At 45.6% G+C, this 25,836-nt stretch overlaps 1 pseudogene; it reads left to right on the top strand.

Annotated features, from left to right (window-relative positions):
- The first annotated feature begins 6,531 nt into the window (after window positions 1–6,531).
- Window positions 6,532–25,836, top strand: part of LOC125696868 (zinc finger protein 622-like) — a 121,547-nt pseudogene continuing 102,242 nt past the window's right edge.

Here is a 25,836-nt window from a genome sequence, read left to right as displayed (position 1 = left end):
ATTCCCCAAGCTTGGGGACTTTTTTTCTTTGTTTCCAGCTGTAGTGCATTTTGTTCACTGTTTTTCAGTTTGTTTACAGATTCTCAGCTTTTTCACGACTTCAAGTGCCTCTTATTCTGTACTCCTCCCTTTCCGTTCTCCCTCTCCTCCCAAAAACATACCAGCCTGCATTCTTTCAGGCTGAATCTCAGTTTATTACTGCCTTTTTAGGAGCATGTTTTTCCTAAGGCTTGCTGAAAGAGAGCTGTCCGCTAGATCTAGTGGATGGGGATGTTTTCCTCCTGTTGAGAAGGACTTGCTCTTTTTCCTTGTGGCAGATGTGAGACTGCTGAAAACATAATGCACTATTTTTTCATCATTCTGGTTTCAAATTGTTCGGGCTGAAGAAAAGAGAGCCTGAACAATGCAAAGGCTGGAGGAAGAGTTGCAATGAACAGTCCCATCTGAGTACTTTTCAGCTCTGGGAAATATACAGAATAGCAGTGCTGCAATAGCTGCTAGTGCCTGCTTCTGCATGAAGCAGTTCTTGAACCCCAGATAACCCTCTCTAAGTGCCAGAACTGGCTGTGCTGTTTGCCTGGTGTTTCAGTCTTGCATAGCGCTTCAAAAACTGATACAGTGCAGCTCTCCCAGAAACATTGCTGTGAGGTGAGTGAATTTAAATAAGCTTTCTCTGTTATTGCTGAGAATGTACAGGATGAATGCCTGAGATTTGCTCTGTGTTGATTTTGGTGACAGGCAATCAGATAAACCTTTGCCAATGTTTTGCTCTTTAAAAAAAAAAAAAAAAAAATCAATAAAAGTGTGCCCTGGCAAATAGCACATTTGATATGTGGCCTGTCTGCTGGGGTGTTTGAAAGGCTGACAGACACTTGGCATCCACAGTGCTGTGCCTCCATGCAAGATGAAGGGCTCAGGGAATGGAGAGGCTATGTCACCCCGTCATGTTTGAGTTGGATGGGACCTTTGAAGATCACCTGGTCCAATTCCCCTGCAATGAACAGCTACATCAAGTTGCTCAGAGCCCCATACAGCCTGACCCTGAATGTCTCCAGGGATGGGGCATCCACTGCCTCACTGGGCAACCTGTGCCAGTGCCTCACCACCAGTACTGTAAGAAACTTTTTCCTTATATTTGGTCTAAATCTTCCCTCTTTTAGTTTGAAACCATTTTCCCATGTCTATAACTATAGACCCTGCTAAAGAGTCTGTCCTCTTCCTCCCTATGCCTCTTTCCCCCCCTTCAGATACTGAGAGGCTGCTCTCAGGTCTTCCAGGACCCTTCTCTTCTCCAGACTGAGAAAACAGCACCAGCTCTCTCAGCCCATCCTTTTATGGGAGCTGTTCCATCCCTTGGATCATTTTTGAGGCCCTCCTCTGGCCATGGTCTAACAAGTCCACATCTCTTCTGTCCTGAGGACTCCCCATCTGGATGCAGTACTCCATGTGAGGTCTCACCAGCGCAGAGCAGAGGGACAAGATCACCTCCCTCACCCTGCTTGCCACGCTTCTTTGGATGCAGCCCAGGATACAGTTGACTTTCTGGGCTGTGAGGGCACATTGCTGGCTCATGTCCAGCTTCCCGTCTCCCAGTACCCCAAGTCTTTTTTGTCAGGACAACACTCCATCCTTACATCCCCCCAGCTTGTTTTAATAGCAGGAGTTGACATGTCTCAGGTGCAAGAACTTACACTTGGATTTGTTGAACCTCATGAGGTTCACCTGGGCCTACTGCTCATGCCTGTCTAGACTTCTCTGGATGGCATCCCATCCCTCAGGTGTATCCATCACACCACACAATTTGGAGTTATCTACCCAAGGCTCGGCAAGGCTTCGCACATAGTCGTGTTCCTCCCCTGCATACCCCATGTTTCCACTTGTAGGTTGATAAAGGAAGCACTGCACATCTTCTACTGAGCCACCAAGGATGTGTGTGGAGCCCAATGAAGACTTCCACTGTGAGACGTTAATGATTTATTCATGATCCTATGCGCACTTTCAAATCAGGCAGCAGTTTCTAGCAGATCTAATGGCACAGCTGTTTCTTGTGCTCATCTCCAAGGGAGGAATCTCTGCTGCTCTTATGCTATGCGGACCAGGTATGCTCCATAATACTTCACTCCTTTCAAATAGTGCTCTGCAGTGTGTCTTCTTCATTGCTGCTTTTGGTCAGTGTATGCTACAGCAAGTAGAAGTGATTGGATATTCTCCCTCCAATTATATTCCTGCTAGCATAATTAATTGTCATTTAGAACATGATTTGCTGCTAGAGACATAGTTAACTTGGATTAAAACACCACTGAATAAACAAGGATAAAGAAAAGAAAAATGGCTGCTGAAAAGACACCATCTTCATACATTGGTTCATATCTTCTAATTAGCCATCAAAAAATAAGAAATACTGGAAAGTTTCTTCAGGGTTGAGAGAAGTCTCAAAGCAATCTATTGATTGTTTTGGAATTAGTTTGAGTGTAACTAGTGGTCTTAAGTATGGCAAGCATATAGAGATTGACTGGAGAGTACCTGTACACTTCCCATACAGTCTTTTGTATGGTCTCCTCATCCTTGTAACCCAAGTGAATGCTGGTGTAGTGCTGCCTGGATATGAGCAGCCAAATGTCTAGCTGAAGCCATGGTTCTTGAGATCTGTACTACATGTTCCATAAAATTGGAAGGAATGGAGAAATTGAAATCATGTTCCTTTTGGCACCTGTCTGTTCCATAGTCCATGGATGTTCAGATGAAAGTTTACTCATGTTTCACTGTAGCTATAGATTCAAGAAAGCTATTGTTCCTATTGCTAATCTGAAGGACAAGTTCTTATTCAAGAGCTTTTGGCATTCACATTTCTACAGTGCTCAAGTGGAATATTAAAATGTCCATTTTTCTAATAGCTGCAGAAATATCTCAGCTTGACAAAGTTACCATGTCTATGAGCAGATAACTAAGCGTAAGAACAAACTTCTACATTACACATCACATGAGAGTTTAAAATACTTTGTGCTCTTCGTAAGACTGAAAGAGAGAAAGAATGCATCACTGTAAAACTACCCATTTAGCTCTTAACAGTCCTCACCCTGAATCTTTCTGCCTTCCTTACAACAAGAAAAGTAATTTGGTTTTGGAATAGTTCACAGGGGTTACTTTCAAGGAAAGTTGCCTGGGTGAGGAGTAATGGAAGTAGCCTCCCAAGCCTTTATTTGTTTATTTTAAGCTACTTGACGTGATGTCTTTTGCTTTCTTTTTTGGCTGATAAATGTCATCAACAACTTTTCTGAGAACAGTACTCTTGAAACTAACAATTCTGCCTAAATCTCAGGAGCTGCATCAGGAAGTTGCATAAAATTTGAAAGCTGTGGCGTTTGACAGTGGGCCACAGGTTGTGACAGGTGAGCTTTTGTCAGCGTGTACAGAAATTCCAAGTGAGAAACTTAACTATGGAATTGGCTGATGTACTTTGTTAAAAATTTGGTCAAGTCAGCAATTTGGCTTAGTCTTTATCCTTTTAGGGGAAAACATAACAGAGAAAGTTTTTTGCTGTAATTTGGCTAAGTGTGTCTGAGCCAAATGAAATTTGCTCTGCGTACACTTTCCCAGTTAGAACAATTATACTCCTAAAGTCTGAACGAAGTCAGCAGTATCACTTGTTGACCCACCTGGAGGAAGTGACCTGCCAGGGTCTGTTGACTTTCCTGGAATAGCTGCGGTAGGCTGAAAGGGGGACAGTGACCTGCAGACCAAGACTTTTGGTGGAATAAAATCTTTTGTGTTGACTTTTGCTTGACATTAGAGGTGGTAGTGACATTCATTTACATACTTCTGTTAAGTAAGCTGACAGTTCTTGTGTCACCGTAACCCCGTGTAGCATAACCATGGGTACTGTGGATATGTACAAGAATATGAAAGAAATGACTACCATACCTTGGAGGGATAAGAGGTGGAATGTTTATTATGCAATATAGAAAAACCAGCTATGCCTGGATCCCTCAAACTAGATTTGAACAGGTGAAATTCCTTCCATTGCTGTAACTCCGTATACTTCCAACAACAGTCTAGGGAATTAAATCTTAAAGGAAAAAAAAATCAGAATGTAATACAATGAAAACTGTGAGAGGAAACTGGATATGTGCAGCATATGGTAGACATTTGGTGTGACCCTCCACTTGCTAGTATTGCACAGGAGTTTTGTGAAGGAACTCTAACAACCCAGAATTGCTGCATTTTACAATACAAATCTACCCTGAAATGTGCCTGGTTAACTTCAGCCTCAATTGGTTTGCTTCCTGAACATACCCAAACTGAGCTGGCTGAATTTAATGATAGAAAGAATTGTTATTACTTCATTGCGCTCACTAAGCCAGATCCAGCTACGCTTTGGGAATGTAAGCTTTGATGGCCCTTTCGTTACAACCAGGAGTGTTCAATGAATTCAAGCTGTAGCAACTTGACTTTTGGGGTAGGTCATTATCCTGACAAAAAGATCAGTTCACAGGGATGTTGCAAGATTTGCACTATCTGAGCTGCAAGAATATACAGGTCCATAGCATTCTCTCCAGTGGTCTCAGTCATACCACAAAGAAAGCTAGAAGCAGAGGGCTGCAGGGTATTCCAATCTGCTCCAAAGGCTGAGACCTCAGTTTAGGCACCACGTAGCAAAGCAGAATGTAGCTCTGCCTGCACAAATGCTCCAGCCTGCCAAAGATCTCAGCCAGCTACGTTTCATATTGGCTGCAGAGGTGTGCCAGAGTGGGTCATGTCCTCCCTGCCTCGGGCAGCTCACTCAGAGCCAGTTTAGCTGGTGCAGGGCCATGCTGCTCTCTGCAGTGCAAACAGGCACTCTGAACCCTGTCTCCGAATTGCCTAGGTCATTTCAAAGTATCCACAGATGCAATGAGGAAGAATGAGGCCCATTTGGAATTAAATCTCAACAGGGATGTCAAGGACAAGAATTTCTTCTTCACATACGTCTGTAGCAAAAGGAAGACTAAGGAAAATGAGTGCTTGCTGCTGAATTGAATGGGTGCCTTGGTGAAGATAATAACTGAATGCATACTGCTAAGGCCAGCCCTCAGGAATCCCAGAGCCTAAAGACCAGGTAAGTGACATTGGTCACCTTCCCTTAGTCCATCAATGCTGTCACTCCATTGTAGAAGGCCACCAAATCGGTCAAGCATGACCTTTCCCTGGTGAAGCCGTGCTGGCTGTCTCGGATCACACGCTCATTCCTCATGTGATCAAGCATGCAGTCCAGGGGGATCTGTTCCATGATCTTCTCAGGTGCAGAGGTGAGACTCACTGGCCTGCAGTTCCCCAGGTCCTCCATGCTCCCTTTCTTATAAATGGGAGTGATGTGACCCTTCCTCCAGTCATCTGGGACCTCATCTGACAGCCACGACTTTTCAAATATGATGGAGAGCAGCTCAGCAATTACCTCAACCAGCTCCTTCAGAATCCTGGGATGCACGCCATCCGGCACCATGGACTTGTACGCATTCAGTCCTTGACAGCAGCCCTGCAGAGAAGGACCTGGGGGTCCTGATGGATGAAAAGCTTAACATGAGCCAGCAGTGTGCCCTTGCAGCTCAGAAAGCAAGTGGCATCCTGGGCTCCATCAGAAGAGGGGTGGCCAGCAGGGACAGGGAGGTGATTGTCCCCCTCCACTCTGCTCTTGTGAGGCCCCTCTGTAGTACTGTGTCCAGGTCTGGAGCCCCCAGTACAAGAAAGACAGAGAGCTGTTGGAGAGGGTCCAGAGGAGAGCCACAAAGATGATCAGGGGGCTGGAGCACCTCCCCTACAAAGACAGGCTGAGGGAGCTGGGCTTGTTCAGCCTGGAGAAGAGAAGGCTGCGGGGTGACCTCATTGCAGCCTTCCAGTACCTAAAGGGGAGCCTACAAACAGAAGGGGAGTCAACTCTTTACAAGGGTAGATAACAGCAGGACAAGGGGGAATGGTTTTAAGTTGAAGGGGGGAAGATTTAGGTTGGATGTCAGGGGGAAGTTCTTTACTATGAGAGTGGTGAGGTGCTGGAACAGGCTGCCCAGAGAGGCTGTGGATGCCCCGTCCCTGGAGGTGTTCAAGGCCAGGTTGGATGGGGCCCTGGGCAGCCTGGTCTGGTATTAAACATGAAGGCTGGTGGCCCTGTATGTGGCAGGAGTGTTGGAGATTCATGATGCTTGAGGTCCCTTCCAACCTGGGCCATTCTGTGATTCTGTGATCTGTGTGACCAGAGAGAAATTCTAGAGAAAGGAAGACTTTCCACTGGTCAAGGAAGACTGCATTAGAGATCATGTAGGCAAATCTGACACCCACAAATCTATCGGCCCCAATTGGATGCACCCACAATTGTGAGGGAGTTGGCATATATTATTTCTCTCCGTTACCTTTCATAGGTCATGAAGAACAGAAAAGGTGTCTGAGGACTAGAGGAAAGCCAGTTTCCTTCCAGAACTGCCACTCCAGTTCAAAAATGGCAAGAGGGCCAACCTAAGGAACTGCAGACCAGTCAGCTTTACCTCTGCCCTTGGAAAGGTAATGGAACAGCTCATCCTGGATGTCACCTCCAAGCTTGTGGAGGAAAAGAAGGTGATCATGACCAGTGAGCACGGATGCACAAAAGGGGAACCGTGCTCAACCAAACTGATGGCCTTCTATGTTATTATGTCTGGCTGGGTAGATGAAAGAAGAGCAGTGGATGTTGTCAACCTTGACTTGAGCAAGTATTTTAATACTGTTTCCCATAACATCCTCATAGGTAAGCTCAGGAAGTGTGGGTTAGATGAATGAATGGTGAGGTGGATTGAGAACTGCCTAAATGGTGAGTCTCAGGGTCTTGTGATCACTGGTGAGTCCCGATGGAGGCCTAAAGCTAGTGGTGTCCCCTGGAGGTTGGTACTGGGTCCAGTATTGTTCAGCTTACTCTTCAGTGACCTGGATGAAGGGACTTAGTTCACTCTCAGCAATTTTGCTGATGATATGAAGCTGGGGGGAGTGGCCAACACACCAGAAAGCTGCCATTCAGTGAGACCTGGACTGACTGGAGAGTTAAGTGAAGAGGAACATGATGGAGTTCAACAAAGGCAAGTGCAAGGAGTACTGTGTCCAGCTCTGGGTTTCTGAGTATAAGAAAGATGTGGAACTACTGGAGAGAGTCCAGTGGCAGAGTATCTCTCCTATAAAGAAGGGCTGAGAGAGCTGAGCCTGGAGAAGACAGAGGGAATCTTATCAATGCATCAGGGATCAATGTATCTTAAGGGATGGTGTAATGAGGATGGGGCCAGACTCTTTCATGGTGTTCAGTGGCAGGGTAAGAGTCAGCGGGCACAAAATTAAACAAAGGTAGCTTTGTCTGAACGTGAGGAAAAACTATTCTGCTGTGAGGATGACAGAGTACTGAACATGCTGTCCAGAGAGACTGGAATCTCCTTTCCTGGAGATACTCAAAACCCACCTGGACATGACCAGCGCAACCTGCTTTCTGTGTCACTACATGGCATGGTTGGACCAGACAATTTCCAAAGGCTTCTTCCCACCTCAACCATTCGTCTGTGTGTGTGTGTGTGTGCAGCAATTGCAATGCTGCAGAGATAGAGAATGACCTCAAAGGAAAGCAGGCTTGCTGCTTGGCCTGGTTCATACCCACTGATGCATTCCAACAAAAGCAGCAATAAAAGCCCTGTAGATCATGGAAGTCCTTATATATCCCAGAACATGTTGACAGGAGCATGTGCTTTCTCATTATAAAGTTTGTTGTAATGTTGTTAATTGCCCTAATTTTCCTTCAGGTTTTATCCTGAAAAGAGCAGAAATTGTGCTCCTAGAGAAGAAAACCAGAAGGCTTGGCAAACTTCACTCCCTGAGACTCTGTTCTTGCTCTCATTCCCAGGTGGGGAAGTCACAGGTTTGTGCTAAAGCGTTTTTCAGTAGCTTTCACCCCAGCCCAGAAATGAAACCTCTGCTTATTCCCCGGCCAGGAACCAGCAACACCCAGTGGCCTGGGCATTTTAGGAGCATGACATCCAGATCTGGAAGTAAACATCACAGTCTTGGCTCTTCTCAAACTCAAGAACTGTTTACTTGAATCTAAATTCTAATACCTGTCACAGGAGAGAGCCACTATTCAGGAAGATGTCAAATGATGCACTTAAGATAATTGAGCAACTAACTGGCTGCTGGGGGGTGATGAGGATCCTTCTGAAACATCACTCTGCTGTTTGCAAGGCACTTCAGAGAAACCAGCTAATTAACACCTCCATCACCAACACAGCAGACCAATCTCCTTGCTGTCTCCTTGAAATCAGCTGGAATCCATTGGACAGCCCCTGGCGTGTTCCCAGATGAGCTGGAGCAAACTCCAGAGATCGCCTGTAACCAGATCCAATTCAAAGTCACACAGTCAGACTGGACAGCCCAGGGAAGGGTTCATCTGCAGAGTTGAGTGGTCCAGACCTGGCCTATGGTAATTTGTCAACATACAGACAGTGCTATCTTCAACATCTTTGCTCACAGAATTGAATTCTATGCACATGGCAGCTTGTGCTACATGCTCCCGTGGTAAATAAATGCAAGTTGTTTCTGCAACTTCTGAATTAAATCAGCCTCCCAGCCTGTGCTGCACTGCTGCGAAACCTTCGTCTGTGTGACCGCATGGCATGGCACATCTTTTGGAACGTGTTGGCTCTATGAAAGCTGGATTCCTTTTCTCAATGGAAAATTTTAAGCTGTTCCCACCAGTGACATCACGGTGCTCTCCACTCCTACAGCCACAAAGGCGTATATTGATAGGCATGACATTTTCCTTTAATGCTGTCATTGTTTCCAGCATTTCATTTGGGCTGTTGCTTGAAGCCAAAAAAACAAGACAAAAGGCAAAGTATGTTAAAAGGAGACCTAGGCTGCGTGCAAATATGTCGCACGAGAGAATCTCTGACTCCAGGCAATTTTCAAGGAATTTGCTTTCCACGGGGGATTCTCCCGAGTGAGTTAGGATGACGCCGTCATCTCAGGCTCCCGAAACTGCCACCTCCCTTCTGTAACTTGCTTCAGGCAGATGCTTCGGTATTGCTGAGCTGTGCAGGGATCTGGCATTGGCTTTTAGATCTTATTTTAAAAGATTTGTGTCAACTGCATAAAAGAGCACACTGATGGGAGCTCCTGAACCCCTGCCGTGCTTGCTTTGTGAATTTCTCAGGAGTGGAACGCTGGATCCTCAAGGGACGTTCGTGCGTTTCATGCAGGGCAGAGAGGAGAAGGGCAGCAAAAAGTGCTGCCCTTTGTACCTTGTTCCTTTCTAAAGTGATAGCAGAGCTCAAAGCACTTCTTACAATATTGATCCAAAGTTCCATACTGTTGGTCTTCCCAAAAAATTTGGCATAGGTCAGGGTTGGGCACTGAGTTTCCCAACCATGTTAGTTATCAGAAAGGAGAGAGTTGAAGAATTGAACTGATGGAGGTGAGCTTTTGGGCTGTGTGTCTGGATATCTGCAAAACATTTAGTGCTTGGAAACTGCAGCTCCTTCCACAGTGAGGTAAATCTTTGACATTCAGGGATCACCTTTTCTACAAATGAATTGTCTCTAGTTTTCTGACCATCTTACTTTCCACTCTGCTTGCCTCTATAGATTATTCTTTTAAAAATATTATTATTCCTGAGCATTACCCACAACACTTCCAATGAACTCTGTCCAGGTTACTCTTACATTTATCAACACTCCATTTGTCAACACTCTCATATTTGTTTGTTTCACAAGAATTACCCTGGGCTCTTCCGAGGAACTGTTGTTCGGAATGATATGACAGTTTATAGATAACCTCACTATTATTTATTTTATTAAATATGCCTTAAGAGTTGCTTTGTGTTTCAGGGAGTTTTCAGACATCCATGCTGATTACTCTTTGACGTTAGTTTGTCTGGCAGTCTGGACAAAACAGTACGCCAAAGGTATAAAATGAATGCTGTGGTAAACCGAAGTTAAATGAACATTTGGAAAGGGGAGCAGCTACTTTTCTATTACACGGTGCTGCTGGAAAACCTGAACAAACCTGTTAGCTAGATGAAAAAAAGCTGAAGAAAGAAAGGGTGCCAGGTTTGGTGTCTCAACAGCCTCTGCCCTCTCACTGTGTGGTCTCACATAGTGTTTGGACCACTTGACAGTTGAACACTCGATCTCACAAGCTCTGCTGGCCTTTGCTCCCTGTTGTTTTGGTTTCTTCTACAAATTAAGACCCGTCATCAAGACAGCCTGTGAGCACAAGTGCTTGCCAGTGCTGTCCTGACTGGGCAAGGAGGCTGCAGAGTGCAGCTGGGCACACCTGGGCTGGCCAGAGGCCGAAGATGGTTGAAGGTGCTGGGAAGACCACCAGCAGTCCTTTGGGGCTCTGCTTTGCCCTTTTAATTCAGTGTGGGCATTTCCCCTCTCTCATTTTTATCTTTCTCCTTTTGGCAAAATGCATGTTGAAACCCTGTTGGTTTTTCCCACTGAGATCAGTAATAAGTGAGTGCCTTCTCACAGGCCTGCTGCTTAGAACAGAGGGGAAGGAGGAACCCCTCCTACCAGCAACCAAAACCCTATTTCTCCCTCTCCATATGGCAGAATGTGGAAAGTCATAGCCAAAAGCTCCATGCTGCTCCTGCTCACACTTCATGGCTGTCAGGTAGGTGAGCAAGGTGGGCACCTGAGAGTGCCAGGGTCATGGAGAGCACTCAGGAGCAGTCAGGAACTTATTGCAGGCAGTGGTTAGAGCTGGCCTGCTGATGTGGGAGGTCCCTAAGCCTCTCCTGAGATGGAAAAACATGCTGGGCCCTTTTTGAGTTACATTAGTTATATGTAGCAGACAGGTTTTCACATAGCAAACATCTGACTGCTGCCCGTGCTCCTGCAGAAGCAAAGCTGGTGACAGCTGTGCTCCAGTGAAATGGTAGCATACTTTTGCAAAAACTATTTCTAATTCTGAAAGCTTTTCTCTCCTCAGGATTGACACAGAAGTTAAACTGAACCTCTGGTTGCATAGAGTCCCCTGCACTTGACTCAAAGCACTTACTCGGCCCGAGAAACTGCTGTAGGGGGTGGCCTGCTTCATTTTGCCTGCTACCAGCATGGAAGGAGAGCAGTTTGTCTGTTAGCAGACTGGGGACCAAGGCTGAGTAAAAATGTGAAAGCGGGCTGGGAACAAGGCTTGTGTGAAGTGCTTTGTTGTGAGAAGAAGATCCGGCACAAGGTGAGCTGAGACCAAGCTAAGCCACAGCCCTGCTGAAAGTGGCCTTTGTTACCTGGCATCAGCAACCCTGAGTGCCCTTTTTTTATTTCCCTTCTTCCATGCAGTTACCTCAAACAAACAAGTGAACCGAAGCAGCCGGGCCTTTTGCCCTGGGAGTTCTCACGTTCCCTGTAAGCAGGGAGGGGCAGCTTGTGTCTGGGCATCCAGGCAGGTTCTGGGGGGTCACGCTCCTTACTAAGACCTGGTGAACGCTGTGAGCATTTTAGTCTTAAATTCCAGCCCCAGAAAACTCAGTTGTTGTTTGCACTGTTAGCTGTGTCCCTGCAAGAAGCAGCTCGTATGGAGCAAGGCTACATGGGCATGTTGCAGAGCTGTCTGGGCCAGTGGCTAGGACTCTCAGGCTGCTCTGCTGATGTGAGGAGCCTCCAAAAACATCTTCATCATACAAAAAGCAGCCTCTTGGCAGGGAGCTGCATGGTGGCATGGGACGCCCATCACTGATCCTGGAGCATCTGGCCCCAGGAAGGGGCTTCGGGGCTCCTAGCCCAGGCTTTGAGGGCTGAGCCTGGGCTGAGTTGACAGATTCCAGAATCTTGGCCAAGAGGAACCATATAATCGCACTAGAAAACCTGGCACAGCAGTTGCTGCTTAGACTGCATGCCCTGTGCTGCTTGACATCTCAGGACACAAGCCTGCTGCTGCTGGGCAGGGCCTGAGCCATTCCTACTCCTTGTTCCCCAGTGCTTGTGGAGGAGACACCTCCCCCATTCTGAATTGACAACCCTCCTCCCAGCTCCTTCCCTATCCAGGAAAGGAAGCCAATTTCCTTTGCAAAGTAATCTGAGCTCCAGTAGTCAACAGTGCTATTTAAAGAGCAAGGCAGTGCTGCTGTACAAGGAGCTTATGGTTTGGAGAAAGCTCTCCGCCTCCGTGTGTAAAAACTAGGCTAATAATGGTTTTCTGCCTCACACGAGCTGCTGGGAATTAATTAATTTTCAAAGCAGTTTGAAACACAGCCACAACAAAGGTGCTAATTTTTATTTATTAATATTTCATGTTTGCAATGCAAGACTAATTATGTGCATGGCAAAGAGTGCATTTTACATGTTATTAACTCAACAGTTGAGATAGTACTTATATTCATCTGTACCTCAAAAAAAAAAAAAAAAGTTTCATGAGATAAAAAATGGGGAGGGGGAGTCTCCTAAGTGTGATCTTTATTGTGCTGTTTCAATCTCATCTCATGCTGAGCCTGTCAAGACCAAACATCTGGCTGTTGCTGTAGCACGCAATGCCTCCTGAATTGCCAACTCCCGCTCAGGAAGAAGAGGATCAGAAGAGCCAAGCAAAGGCAGAGGGGTAGGGAAGGAGCCAGCTTTGTTACCCACACTTTGGCAGTGACAAGAAGGGGGAAGGGTCTGTGTTGCTGCAGAGCAAGCACGAGCACAAAGCACAGAGGACTTCCACATGCACTGGTGGGGATGTATTACTCAATCTCAACCCCCGCCGTGGGCAGGGCCGCCCCCCACCAGCTCAGGCTGCGCAGGGCCCTATTCAACCTGGCCTCGAGTGCCTCCAGGAATGGGGCACCACAGCTTCTCTGGGCAGCCTGTGCTACTCTGAGTGAAAAATTTCCCCCAACATCTAAATTATGTCTGTATGCATATGTGTGTCACTGGTGTGTAGGAAAGATGTCCCCTACAGGATAGCAATTGTGTCTTTCTGCATGTTTGTATAGTAGCTAAACTAATAGTAGCTCACTGTATAGTAGCTGTGAAGGCAGCTGCTAGATGTCCTGTGAATATGCTCCTTGTCCAGCTCTAAAGAAGACCACCTTTAAAGAATATCAGAAATTAAACTGGAAAATGAAAACATTGTTTGGAGTATTTTCTCCCTGCCAAGTCTGATAAAGTCAAGAGGAAACAGGAAATCCTGGGAAGTCTAGCTGCAAAGAATTTGTGGCTATAAGCAGGTGTAGATGTATGCCTTCACATACGTAGGAGTTGTGAAAGAAGCACTCTACCCTTTGCTCTGCTCTGGCTCATCTAGAAGACTCATGTAGAAATATAGGGAACCCTGGTGTTTCCTAGTCCTTCAATCATGTGTACAACAAGGACAATAAAAATGAATACAAAACATCCAATTTCCATCCTCTGGGCTTTGAAGCAGCCAAAATCAGAGTTTGTGGGGTCAGTCATCAGTCTAAAACTTAAATGCATTGAAAGTAAAACGGTCTCAGTCTGGGTGATTAAGAAAATAGGTCCCTGTGAAGAGATAAGGCACAAAGTTCGATGCTGAGCAAAAGAGACATCTGAAAGGCGAGTCAAAATTATAAGCAGAAGTTGGAGAGGTGCCCACTGTGACAGACAGAACTCACCTTAGTTCTCGTTAGATAAAGAAGGTAAGTTAAAAATTAACTAAGATTTTTGCAAGTTGAAAGGTGAGTTGTAATTCCCTATGATAAAGAATAGTGAGAAACAGAAGCATATTTAATGATTCAACATGTTGGTCTCAAAACACATGAATCTGCGTTTTGAGTCAACTGGCTGTCACTGGATTTAGCTCTGTCTCATCCACGCTTGCTGTTGATTCACTAATAAGTGCTGTTTGCCTCCAAGTAACTTCTCATTCATAGCAGCCCTTCTTTAGCTGTGTAGCCATGAAAGTGGGCACGAGTCGATTCTCTGTCCCACACACTGTCGATGCCATTTCACCCCGGCCTCTCACTGTCAGGGTTGTGGGAGAGGATTTAATTCCCAGCAATTTATTAGATTTTTCTGTCTTTTGGGGTGATGTGCATTTCCCTCCTTGAAATTACATTTTCCTTTCTGACTTAGGATTTTTGTGGACTTATGTTGCCGCCTAGATTGTGTGTTGTGAGCTGGGAAAGAAATCTCCACATCGCTTGAAGCTGCCACTGCCTGTAAGGTAACTAGAGCTGACAGTGGGCTTGTACGAGCACGGAGCTGTAAATCACTGAAATGTATTGCACATAATTTCCTGGTGCCTGCTCTCCTTGGGAGCGGAGCCCCGCTGGGATGAATGTCATTACAGCGTGGAGGCTTCTGGCTCTGATGCTCCTTTTGTTTGTCGTGGAAATGGGGCTCTGCTCAGTAGAGGCGAAGGGAATGACCCAGGCTGATCCAGGGACACCAGCCTCCTGACTTTACAGTCACCTCGTGTTTCTGCCATCCCACAAAATGCGTGGCATTTTATTGCAGGTAGGCAAGCAAGGTGGGAACTCCTTCCTCAAGTGCTATTTCTTTAATGGGCAAATTCATCAGTACAAGGTCTCTGAGCAACTGAGGGCACTTTGTTTCTGTGTCCCCTGGCAACTTGAGCCAAAGCCTCACAGGCAGGAGAGAAAAGCTCTTTATTTCACTTATTTCACCCTAGAACAGTCTGTAAGAGATGGTTATTGTGTTAGTTATTAAGTACAATTTCCACGCTTTCTGCCAATACATGCAGGTCAGTGTTTGGTACTTTAAAACAAAAAGGGAGCAGACCCCACAAGGTTAAAAAAAAAAAAACAGAATAGTTTCTGAAAATACCTAAGCCATCATTTTTTTTGTGGTTATCTGCCCATTCCATCACTGCAATGTCTGCAGCACCCCCAGGGCTCAGTGGCATGGTGGTACCGCTCCTGCTGTCACTGGCATTACCCTGCCTGCTTCCAGTCCCATCTGGCTCCCAGCACTGCCAGCAGACCCAGATACCTTTGTGACTGTGGCTTTTTGTTTTGTTTTTCTTTTTAACCAGTGCACTTTATACTATTTCAATGTGTATTTATTTTCACCCTCACTGCTTCCTTTTGAAATTATGCAAGCTGTTTAATCCTCCTGGCATTTTCATGGAAGGGTGGACTCAGCAGTGCATGGAGCAGTGATGTAATTTCCCACCAAGGAAAGTGGATAAAGCACCACCACCTCCTGCACATCTCAGGATTCTTAAGGTGTTGGCATCTCAAAATTTGACTCAGTGGGATCCAGTATTCCAAAGGCTGGGCCAAGGGTCTCAAAACTGAGCTAACAAGTCTCAGTCCTTTTGAACTTAAGAAACAGGACTACCTGACAGTGATTGCAACAGATTTATTTCTGTTGTGTCCTTCAAGAGCTGGGCATTGGACCAGATGGGGCATGCAAGCCAGCAGGTAAAAGAAACACCTCTCCTGGGTCAGTGCTGGCTCTTTGTAGCTGTACCAAATATGTGATTCTTCTGCAAACAGTCATTTCACAAACCATTGCAAACATTTCATTGGGAAATTTAGAGCCTTGTGTGATCCCCAGCCCAGCCCCACTGAGTCCTAGGGTGCCCATTGGCCTCAGCTGGGCTACTGGGAACTCTGCTCAGCTGGAAAACAAGGTTTTGGCTGGGCAGAATGGAGAAGAGGTGGTTTGCAGTACTTCCCTTTGATCCCCACAGCCTCGGGTGCTCTGGCTGCAAAATGAGCGGCTTTTGATGGGCCCACTTGCACCCACCTCACTTCTTTCTCTTTTCATGGTTGGGTAGATGAACCTACTCAGACTGATGATGAATGAGAAGGGGAACTGGACCTGCTGGTCCAGTTTAGCACTGTACCCTCAGTGCACCGTTAGCTGCCTCCAATCCTTCTAACTGGCTCCTCTAGCTTTTGACTGTGCATCACAACTACCTATAAAATATTTTGTCATTCTGGTCTGGGCTGCATTTGAAAAGTGAATCCTATTCATCCTGGAACATGCTGCACTTACTGATGCATTGCACATGTTTTGATACAAGCAATTTCAATTTGGTCTTCCCTAGCACAGTGCAGTTTTAAAACACTTCTGTAAAATGGAAGAGCAGGTACTTTACACTAAGTGTGTGCAATCATGCTGTGAAATGAAGGCAACTCTTAGGACTACATAATGCATTTCCAGCATTCACTCAGAGGACCATCCCTGTCCTGGCTCCACCACCCCGTCCCTCTTGTGAACCTGGGAGCACCTTTGCCCAGCAGTGCAGAGGGGTAGAGTATGTGGCTTCTGTCAGACCTAGGATATTTCTGAGGGCCATGTGCATACGTAGCCGTAGAACTGGTAAGGATGCTGAGTTACCAGCTCTCAGATTCTCAGAGGAGGATGGAGCTGAGCCATTGCCAGCAGATGTGCTGCTGGAATGCTGCTGGGGAGCCTTGAAAGAGATGTACTCAGCTCCAAGAGGTGTCTGAGTCAGCAGGAAAAGGGGAAAAGAATGGCTTGAGCACAAAACAGTTTTACAGTGTAGAAAACAGCTGTGGATTTGATTGTGGGAGAAGAGGAGAGAAAACATGCTTGTGGGGATCGCAGGAGAAATCAGTATCTGGTAATTGATAATACAGCATGAAATAGTACCATGAATTCCCAAATTGTGACTGAGCTACTCAGTGTTGAGCCTGGTTTAATAATAAGCACAGCTTAACTGAAACATAAGAGGAGGACTTTTTCTTTCCACTGGGGTTCTTGCAAATTGGTTATGTTCTGTTTTCAAGTTTGTCTGATCTGTTAAGAATTCTAAAATGCTCTGAATCCTATTGCATATGATGGGTTTAAGAAGGATGTTTGTCTTATTTTAAAGGAAAAAAATTAAGATAGCTAAAAACCTGGGGCTAAGTTTGGCCAATTTCAAACTTCTCTCCTTGCTAAAAATGCCATTTTCTAAATGCAAGACCGAACCACTGAAAACAACACCTGGTAGAGAACTTACTTCTTTTTCTTACTTTTGGATTTCTTTTCAGTGTTTTTAGTGCGCTGCTGAATTCTGATATAAAGACGTAGCATTCCTGAGATAGGCCAAATACGTTCAATATCATAAATAGTAAACCACTATATAAAGGATACTATCCCAAGTAGTTTGACAAGGAGACTGAAATATGTTATCTACATGTGAAGTATTCCCTTTTTTCTCGAATAATGGAAGTGGCTGGGGAAACTGGATGCTTGGAGTTGTGAGAAATACTGACAAAATTAATGATGGCCATAAGATTAGGCACAAAAGCCACTTTATTGCCATTGAAAGTGCAAGGTATGATATTTTTGGGAAGGGGATAGAAGCGTTACAAGGGTTTCCACTGTAAGTAAATGCTTTTATTGCAAAGGAAAAATTCCTGGCAAAAACCAAACCATACCTTTGCTGAATATTAAGACAGCATCCTCATACAGCCAAGATGAAGCTGCTCCTGCATGGGAGGTGAGCAAAAACCTGGGTACTGTTTAGGTAGGATCTAAATCCACTGAAGCCAGGGAGCTGTTCACAGGAATTACATGACTAGCAGCAAAGATTCTGTTGTAAAATTGAACTTCAGCTTTTATTCAGTTCCCAGTAAATGTTCTGTTCGGTTCTCAGTAACTGTTCCTGATATTGACCATTCCTTAACATCCCCTTAGGTATTTACCTTGTAATGTACATCTGGAGAAAATTTTCATGTAACTGAATATTTATCCTGAGACTTGTCAGTGATTAATGTGCATTTAATCCCCTACATATGTGATGAAACTTGAAGATGCAACTACCTGAATACTGAATTATGTCCTTGGAATTTGGCTTTCTATCTCCCACTTCTTTTCCTCACTATTTTAATTTCACTATTTCACTATTTTCCACAAAGAAAAAACTTGGCTGAGCCTGGCTTTGTCTGCCTGGCTCATGCAGTGCCCCAGCACTTGTGTGGGCACTGACCAGGAGCCGACCCCCCCTGTGAAATCTTCCCTGTGCGTGAGTCATTAGGCAGCAAACTTGGCAGTGTTTATTCTCCCTGCCCTGTGTGATGGGGGGGATGACGTGTACTGCAGATCTCGAAGCCTCTAATGTAATTTAAACCTGCTTCTAACAAAGAACAGAGAGTAATATCAAACTTCATTTCAGTGCACTAAAGGGAAGAGGTGCTGTCTGTGTGCTATATGGCGGATAATGAATGTGCAGTGTGGGGAATCTCCAACTCTCCAGCCCATGGCACCCACACCATCTTGTACTGAACAAAAGGAGGAGGGACAAAGCTGCAAACTCCTAACAGGTTCAGGTTGGGTATTAAGAAAAATGATTTCTCCGAAAGAGCGGTGAGGCAGTGGCACAGGCTGTCCAGGGAAGTGGTGGAGTCACTGTGCCTGGAGGTGTTTGAGAACCGTGTGGATGTGGCACTGAGAGACATGGGCAGTGGGCATGATGGGGATGGATTGAGGTTGGACTAGGTGATCTTAGCAGTCTTCTCCAACCTTAATTATTCTGTGATTCTGTAAGCCAGGCAAATGTGAAGCAGGCTTAACTGCAGCCGAGCAATGACAATTGGTGCCAGAAAAAAAGAGCTCCTCTGCTCCTGGCCGCAAGCAGCTCATTCCTAATTGTTCGCAGTTAGCTGAGATTAGCTGTGAAACTGCACAGCAGAAACCCGGGCGTGATGCATGCTATGTCAACAGGAAATAAAGGAGATGTACATACATCTCTCTGCATGTGCAGGCAAAGTGGAAGGGGCTGGCGAGTGATCTCAAGCTGCGGAAATGCCTGTATGGTTGTAGGAGCACGGTCTGTGATAAGATCGCATATGAGTAGGGTTTGGGTTGAGACCTTCTGGGAGAGATGAAAGAAAGGTTTACAGCTAGCGCTTGACAAAGAATGAAAGCTTGTCAGGAACAGGAGGTAAATCATGGAAGGAGGAGGACAGCCTCTTGACAGAAAGGACAAAGTAAAAAATCAAGATGCTGCAGGTAAAGGTTTGACTCAGGAGGTCATGCAAAGTTAAAAGTCAGATTCCAGCAAAAAAATGGCCTGGAAAGAGGCACATCCTGTGACAGTCATCGTGAACTAGCCCTTCTTTGGATCAGGGTGGTGTGAAAGGATGTGTTACATCTGCAAGAGTCAGTGAACAAAGAGGAAGAGGATCCCAATTCTCAATGCAAGGAGAGCTTGTGGAGTGGTGCATTTTGGAGTCTCAGGGTACACTCTTATTTTCTCTCATATTCTTTTTTTTTTTGTTGTTTTGTTTTGTTTTTTTTATGCTAGACCATTTATTTGCTCAAATGTGTGATCTAAAATTACATCGCTCCTGACTGTATTGCTCTGCCATAGAAAACTGCCTCGTGTCTGAAACACTTTAGTAAGGACCTACAGTGGGGGACGATCAAATAAATGCTAATTAGTATATCAGGGTGACATTCCCAGCTCCCCACCCTCCCCAAGTGCCGGTGCTGCAATCACCAGCAGAGACAGGATGCAGGTGTGAGAGCCTGTGCCGTGCATCCGGTCACCTGCAGTGGCTGCTCCCTGCCCTTGTGGGGCTGGTGCTCACAATCTTGCTGGTGACTCCTTTGCAAATGCTCCTGTTGTTGACCCATGTGGGAGCCCACAGTACCAGGGGTGTCCAGATCCCTGTCAGTCCCTCCCTGTTGGTGTTCCACCCCAAAGTGCCACCTATTTTCCAGCTGCAGAGGCAGATGTGGGCTCTGCTCCCCACTCCTCAGACCCCAGACCTTCACAGCATGATTAGGATGCTCAGAACTGCAGGGTGGGAGCTAAATGCTAAGGTTGTTGATGGAGCTGCTAATGAGGACCTGAAGATGACATGGTGAATGATAGCAGATTGGTAATTGCTTTTTCCCTGTAGTGACTTAGCAATTAGAAATGGAAGAAGAAAATCGGGATGAAGTCTGAGAGCTGCACTGTTCAGAGTTCCTGCTTCTGTTTGTCTTTAACCCTCTGTTTCACTCGTGTGACCCAGCAAGTCCCTTCCCGACGTTTTTGCTGACTTGCTCTGCACAGCACCATATTATATTTGCAATGCCCTGCCACTTGCACCATGTCTGCAAGCTGTCTTCTTCACGCAGGAGCCTATTTAGACAAGTTGTCAGGCTGAATGGGAAAAATCTTAAATCAATGTACTTCGGCATACAATCATATACAGGCTAATTTATCTGCTGCCCTGTTCAGCCTGCCAGTTTAAAATGAGGTCTTTCAGGCACGCTGCCGTGGAAAGTCGCCTGATTAACAAAGCAATTTTTATTGGTGGGGCGACAGCATGACTGTTTTATGGTAATTGTTATCATTTGGATGCGTGTATATGCAAATGGGGGAGATTAAAGTAAAGAAAACCTAAGGATGATGAATACGCAGCTACGCGCCCAGATGGGAGAGGGACAGAAATGCCAGCGATGTTCAATGCTAGTGCTGAGGCGGGCATGGTGGGAGCTGGTGGCCAACCCAGCTGGATGGTCTGGCATTCTGTGTGGTGCTGGGACACCTTGGCCTCAATGCCCCACAGCCACTGGCTCCCCCCCTGCCCTCTGTGGTCTTGGGATGAAAAGCAAAAAATAAGACGTAAGGACACAACAGTAGCATAGCACTGTGCTTTGGAAGCAGAACTTCTCGAGATGCCCGCTGCTCCTAAGAGAACCAAGTCTTTCAGGGTGGCTTTAAATGTATTTTCAGCTGTTCTTATACTGACGTTCCTGGTAATTGCTTCCCTATTGCTTTTATTTGTCTCTCTCTCTTTTTTATTATTTTTATTTTAAGTGAAATTTGAACACATTGTCTCCATGGTCATGGAGCTATTTTACCCTCGGTGACATGTAGCCATGCAGCCAGACTAAATCATAGATTCATAGAATTGTTTGAGTTGGAAGGGACACTTAAAGGTCACCTAGTCCAACCCCCTGCAATGAACAGGGACACCTACAGCTACATCAGTTTGCTCAGAGCCCTGTCCAGCCTGATCTTGAGTGTCAGTCCGCTCCAGGGTTGGGTCATCTACCACCTCTCTGGGCAATTTGTTCCAGTGCCTCACGACCCTTATTGTAAAAAGCTTCTTCCTTTTATTCACTAAATCTGCCCTAATCTCCTCTCCCACTTGGGAAGAACTACCCTACCAATGAAAAATATCCCAGTCCTTGCCCCTCCATCTCTGCTGCCCATGAAATCAGATGCAAGACCCCAGTGGCTGCCTGTGGACGGCCTGGGCCCTCGGTACATGGCTTCCTCTATAAGGAATATACAGATGCTTGCTGAGCCCAGATTTCCCCCCAGAGAGCTGGACTGAGATCAGCATCTCACTTTAGACAAAGTACCAAGCATGAGATCATACCCCTTCTTTTTCCTTTTTACATTACATTACTGAGACTTACAGGAAGGGGAGTAGGACAGCAAATTTTATCTCCATTAAAAACATGTCAGCCTTTTTCTGCTTTGCAGTATATTTTGGTATCTGTGTTTGAGAGGTGGTCTGTTCCCTGCGATGCTACAGCTGCACAGCCCAAGTGTTCCCTGTGCTCTGTTGTAAATCAGAAGACAAACGTAGCCCCTCCATTTTTTTTAATGTGCCACAATCCTCAGCTCACTCTTCGTGCCTTGCAATTCTCAGCTGCCTGCTCTTGGTGCATCTCCGAGCTGCCAGAAGCTCCATCTATTTCAGAAGAGCCACTGAGGCAAGTGGAACTTCTGAAGGAAGTGTGGTGATGGGCAGAGAGCTGGGCATGGAGACTTTCATGTCCAGGCTTGTCATGCAGCCCTGGATTGGACTGTCCAGTGCTTTTCCAAAGGGGTCTCACAAGTTTGCTGTCATTTGTGTCTAGCAAGTTAGATATACAGTGCTCCTGTGTGAGGTGCTGTCTGTCACCACGCATTGAAGGACTACGCTAAAGCTGGTCCCATCCTCCAGGTTGGAAGAATGCATGTATTCTGCAGAGGTTGGTTATTTCAGCTGCCCCCACTGAGAGCCAGCACTGAGAGACAGCAGGGCTCCGTTGAGGGAGAAGCCCTGGTTGAAGATACGCTTCTATCTGCTTTTCTGTCCCATGTCGCTCCTCTTTTCCTATGTTTCCAAAAAATATTTACAGTGATTTCTGTACAGCCCCTGTTGAGCTATGTTAATGCAGTTTCCTTCTCAGCACGTGTTCAGTTTTGTTTCTTGTTTTTAGCACTGTATGGATCATGGACACAGTCATGGGTGTTCTCTTATGGCTCTCCTCCCTTGCACTCTTGTTGGCACAATGGAGATAAAAAGTCTCACAACACCTCCACTGAGTGCAACAGGTGATTGAATTGCTTTGTCCTTGAGATTACCTCTGATTCTCATGCATTTACCACAACTCGGGGCTTTCCTTGCAGGCTCTCATCATGGATCAGCAGAAGTGTGGCAGCCTGCTGCAGCAGGACAGTGAGTGACTCCTACACTTGCTGCAGCATGTACTGCAGCATCGCTTTTCTCACTGCCCTCACAATTCATTCATTTGAGATCTTTCCTGTAAACTAATCTGCCAAAACACATATTTGTTCACCAATTTCATCACCTCTGCCGTTTCCAGTCATGTTTTTATTAGAAGCTGTCATGATAAAGGCACAGGCCCGTTCCTACATGCTCTGCTCTTTGAGGAGCATTAGCCAAGCATCTTGCATAAGTTGCTTTCATTCATGAAGCATGCACACCTGAGGACACGTGTGGAGTTGCCCCTACCCCATGCCACAGGCAGTCTGTCTCAGCTTCACTTAAGCAGGACCTCAGCTCATAGTAGAGGAGGGTACTGGTACTGGAAAAGCTGATGAACTGAAAGTCAAATTGCTGGAACAAAATCCTACCATTTCAACTGGAAAATCTATTCAGCTGGAGCCAGGCTGCAGGAGAGGATGGCGATCTCATTTTGCATAAGACAGCAGCGAGTAATCAGATGATTTTCTGTGACTAATACAATAGGTCGTATATGAATGGTCGATGAAGAGACAAAAGCTTTCATATTCTGTTACCAAATCCCTAAGCCATCTGGTTCCTAATGACTTCTTTCAAAACAGAAGGTATAAAACTTCTGAGTTGTGCAACGCATTTTGACATCCTCTTTTAGACAGAAGATGGCCATTGCTTCACATCAGCAAACAAGATCAGTGCCATCAGTCAAAGCTTCCATGCATCTCTTGCAAGTTTTTCTGACCACACACCTGGCAAATATCCCTTGCTCAAACTGGTATTGCCCATCACCAGGAATCAGAAAACAGGAAGCAGCACTTTTCCCAAGGTGGATGCTGATTCCCAGGGTCAGCATGTGGGCTCAGAGGTTCTCCTTTGCTCATGGGCTGGCTCTGCTGCAGTTTGGCAGGTTTTGGGAAGGACTCCTCAAAAGTGGTCATGGGCAGCAAACTCAGCTGCCCACAGAGGGGTGTCCAACCCTTGGTTAGTTAGAATCATAGAATCACAGAACAGTTTGGGTTGGAGGGGACCTCAAAGCCCACGCCGCCCCAACCCCTGCCATGGGCAGGGCTGCCCCCCACCAGCTCAGGCTGCCCAGGGCCCCATCCAACCTGGCTTTCAAAACACAGAAGGCAAAGTACGTGCAGAACAACCCAGAGGAAGAATGCATTTTGAAAGGGAGAAACTGCTTTTGCATGCTGAGACCAGGCCTCCAACACAGCCCAGGCAAGCCAGCTGTGCTGCTACCTTTTATATCCATGCTCCTGACTGCAGTATCCACACAGTGATAGCCGCCTCAGTGAGAGCCTGTGCTAACCAAATTCCACACCATGCTTACTAAACTGGTAAAGTAAACCAAGCTGGCTTGCTGAAATGACAGCTCAGCTAATAAAATCTGTGGTTCCCTGCCTGAGGAAAACCCAGGCCAGAAGCTTATCCACTGGTGCTTTCACTGTTTGGATGTTTTCAGTGCAGTAGGGTTTGCTTGGTCCCTAGCACAGCCCTGAGCCCCTCTGGTTGGGCAGTGCTGGGTCACAGCAAGGCAGCACAGAGGTGCTCACATCTGCCCAGGCTCCCTGAAATTTGAGTTAAAACCATGCAGCCATGAAGAGGTATAAAATGGACATATTTATTATGCCCTAGTTATATAGTTTAGTCAAGCATATCATAACACAACACTGTTTGTGCTATCTGGGATTACATATCCAATAAGTACAGTATATTATAAGCATAGTTTAGCACTATTATGTATAATTATATATGTTTATAGATTCCCCCATTACACACCAGCTTAGCTCTTGTTACATTTGTGATATGCTGCTTATTGCATCACGTCACAAATGATATGCTACCTATAATTATGTACATTTATAGCTGTATGCCATATTTATTGCACACCGTGAGATTTGCATCATGCATCAGAGTCATCCTGTTGTTAGGTCAGCTCTTGTTTATTTGCTTTATTTCTTTTGATTCTTTAAACATCTGTCCTTTAAGTGCTGGGTGCACTAAATTCATCCAGTGGTTGGACCTGACTTACCCAACTGCTTAATCCAATGGGTAAAATCCTGGCTCCCTAAAGCCCCATCCAAGCATGCCTCTTGTTTCAGAGCACCCTGACTTTCAGCACATGCTGCTCCAGTTGCACATCTGCCCAATTCAGCTTTTTCAGGAAGAGCTCTGTTCTTCTATATGTTTAGGGTTGCTATCTATGAGTACCCAGCCCTCAAGTGCAAGGCCAATCAGTGGGCTGCAGCACCACCTAAAATTTGGCCTGCCAGCTGCAGAACCTCTGCATTGCTTGCTCAAGGGTAAGGATTCTTGGGTCTGCAAATAGCATTGATCTGCCATGCTCCTTTGGTCCTTTCTCTAATGCCTATTGAATTGCTTCTCTCCCCGTAGTGCATAATTTAGGTCTGGTTGAGTGCAGAGTATTTTATTTATTTATGTATTCAAATTTTTAAAATGCATCTCTAGGCATCTTAGCAGTACACTGGGCGCCTACCACATAAATTAAAAATAGCAGCATAAAGTTAGACAAAGGACCATCCATAAATAACTCCTCCTCAATTCACACCCTCAGCAATAGCCTCAGCTTGGGACAGGGAAATAGATGGGCTTTACAGCTCATTGGGAAGGCTAATAAATCTGGAGGCTGATGGACCAAAAGGGAAAATGAGTTTCAAAACCGAGATGTCCCTCTCCATCCTTTTCCTGGAGTCACCTTCCCTTGAACTTTTCTCATACTGAGAGGAGACCCAGTTGTGCTGGCCAGCACAGGGCTGGGGACAGGGATTGACAGGGATGTAAAATCATAGATTCATAGAATCACAGAATGATTAAGGTTGGAGAAGACCTCTAAGACCATCTAATCTAGCAGCCCATCACACCATGCCCACTGCCCATGTCCCTCAGTGCCACATCCACACAGCTCTTGAACACCTCCAGGGACGGTGACTCCACCACCTCAGTGGGCAGCCTGTGCCACTGCCTCACCACTTTTTCAGAGAATAAATTGTTCCTAATATCCAGCCTGAACATCTCACACTCCTGCCATGCTGCAGAATAGCTGACCACATTCTGATCACATAAATGGCATGTTTATCAATAACTTCTGTCCACATCTCCAGAAAGTATTCAATTTAGTACAATATTTAGATGCTCCGTCTAAGACACATAAGAGGACTGGGTAGTCGGAAGATGTCTGTAAGGATAAGGCAGTGTTAATAGATGTCAGATTGAGCACCAAAATCAGTTTCGTGTTCTGAAGAGATATGTCTGTGTGCGGGCATACAGGGAAAAACGTCCTCTTTAGAAGTAATTTGCAGAAAACAGTTTTAGTATTTTGTTCCTGACCTTAGCAATTTGTGAAACACAAATGAGATATTGTACCAGTAGAGATGCTGAAATAAATCAGTCTAAAAACAGAACTCAAATTTTATTTCATTACTAAAGTAAATATA

Source organism: Lagopus muta, chromosome 1 (assembly GCF_023343835.1).
Source record: "Lagopus muta isolate bLagMut1 chromosome 1, bLagMut1 primary, whole genome shotgun sequence".
In the NCBI taxonomy this organism is placed as follows: Eukaryota; Metazoa; Chordata; class Aves; order Galliformes; family Phasianidae; genus Lagopus; species Lagopus muta.
The sequence above is the reverse complement of the archived record's forward strand: the minus strand, read 5'-3'. Positions and strand labels throughout refer to the sequence as shown.